The 2243-nt window shown below is 43.0% G+C and overlaps 1 pseudogene; it reads right to left on the bottom strand.

The window, feature by feature from the left end:
• Positions 1–252: 252 nt before the first annotated feature.
• On the bottom strand, positions 253–1246 carry LOC112822399 (non-selective voltage-gated ion channel VDAC3 pseudogene; annotated as a pseudogene).
• Between the last annotated feature and the right edge of the window lie 997 nt (positions 1247–2243).

A 2243-nucleotide genomic window follows, 5' to 3' on the forward strand; every position in this document is an offset into this window, starting at 1 on the left:
ATGAAGAAGTGGTGTGGGACATGCAGGACGTGATGTACAAACTGGAGGATCGGGTCATTTCCTTTGTAACATGACACTACATTGTCGCTGAGGAACACATTTAAAATAACACTGCGGAACTCAACTGAAATGTGGCACAAACACGACAACTTCCAGGCATGCCTTCAAGTACCTCTCTTAGGATGGACTTGCGATCTCTAGAGTTCAGTGTGGGGAGGATTACAATTCTTTGGAAGAATAAAAAGTTCACACTTTTGAAATTTCACAGAATTTTAAGGCCAAAACATAGTGGGTTCTCTTCACCTCCAGGGACAAATCGGATGCTTTACCCAAAACCACATTAAGCTTCTAGTTCAAATCCCAACCCAACCTTGTGACCTCCTGCATTGAAGTTCTTTCCGTCGATTAAAGCTGATAGGGTCAGTTTGACACCAGGTCGAAGGGTCTGAGTATAACCCAGTCCAATCAGGCTGGCATTATTTACTTTAGCAGATAGAGAAGTTCTACAATCCAGCTTGTATTTAGCAGCGATGCCAAAACGGGTATTGTTACTGCCAGCCGTCCAAGCAAGATTTATTGACGTTTCAGTCTTCTCGTTAACCTTCTGGTAGATAGACCCTCCAGATTCAGTGCCATCATTCACATGAGTGTGCAGCTGGAAGTCTGCAGCCTTATAACCCAGGGCAAAATTATTCTGTGACAGTTTGGATTTGGCTGTGTCAAAACTCATCTGATAGCCAGCAAGCCAACCCTCAAAGGCTAACACAGCCCAGCCATAGATGGTTGGTCCAGAAAAATCTATATCAACATTACTGCCAAGACTGAAACAATCCCGTTTATAAGAGGCCTTCAATTTTCCACTCTTCTTTCCTGTGTTCGGTACAAATATGGTATCAAGAGTCAGTTTCAACCCTTCAGCCAACTTATTCTCCAAAGAGATTTCTGTTCCGAGAGTATTGTCTGTGTTCCATTTCTGGGTGAAGGTAAGTCCATAGTTACAGACTTTATATTTGGTCTCTAGGTTGCCTGACGCTTTCCCTGTATCAGTGTAAGCATGACCGGAAGTAGAAAATTCCACTCCACTACAGGACTTGGTTTTCAGATCTATTTTAACCATGCCAAATCCGTATCCTTTATTGAAGACATCCTTGGCGGCCTTTCCTAGGTCACAGTAAGTCGGTGTGTTACACATATCTCCAACCAGAGGGCCTGTCCCCGTTCCGCCAGGGCAACGCTGAAGGTCTTCTTCCACTTCATCACTTATTTTAAGAAGTTGCCACAGCCACCCCAATCTTCAGCAACCACCGCCTGATCAGTCAGCAGCCATCAGTGCCGAGGCAAGACCTTCCACCAGCAAAAGAAAAAGCGACTTGATGGTCACATTCAGTTGGTGGTTAGCATTTTTTAGCAATAAAGTATTTTTTAATTAAGACTATACATTTTTCGGGATGCCTGGGTGGCTCAGTTTGTTAAGCGTCTGCCTTCAGCTCAGGTCATGATCCGGGGGTCCTAGGATAGAGCCCCGCATTGGGCTCCCTGCTCAGCAGGGAGTCTGCTTCTCCCTCTTCTCCTCCCCCCTGCTCATGCACGCGCTTCCTCTCTCAAATAAATAAAATCTTAAAAAGAGATTATACATAATGCTATACAGCATACTCAATAGACTACAGCATAAACATAACTTTTGCATGCACTGGGAAATAAAAAAATTCATTTGCCTCACTTTATTGTGATATTTGCTTTATTGCAGTGGTCTGGAATCAAACCTTCAATATCTTCGAGGTATGCCTGTATTAATACATGCAATGCACAACATGCAGCAGAAACCTAAACCAAAAGTAACTCGAAATGAAGGCTTAGAATTCCAGCTCATGTAGCATCTTCAACAAGGAACAATTCATTTGTAAAGAAATGACAGGACAAAGCAGTTTTAGTCTCCAGGGGCAGCAAACCGTGGGAAGGTAAATATATGAGCGGAAACAAATGGAGTTAAGTTTGTTTGCAGATTCCTCTGTTGCGTCTCTGGGCCGGTAAGAGTCTGTCTCTAGTAAAAGGAGAATTTATGCCCTGTCTTTAGGTATAAAAGGGGGAGATTTTGATAGGTTTGCTGCTTCTAATTGCTTTCAGCTCAAAATAATTTTTATGTTATAACAGCATATTTAGAAGTTTCCCACATAGGCAACACCTACCATCACCTCAAATTCAACTTGAACTTGATTCCTGAGCCTGCCCAGCTGGTTCACTTC

The sequence above is a fragment of the Callorhinus ursinus genome, unplaced genomic scaffold (genome assembly GCF_003265705.2).
Source record: "Callorhinus ursinus isolate GAN/ISIS: 27379988/994484 unplaced genomic scaffold, GSC_fseal_2.0 scaffold8, whole genome shotgun sequence".
Taxonomy (NCBI): domain Eukaryota; kingdom Metazoa; phylum Chordata; class Mammalia; order Carnivora; family Otariidae; genus Callorhinus; species Callorhinus ursinus.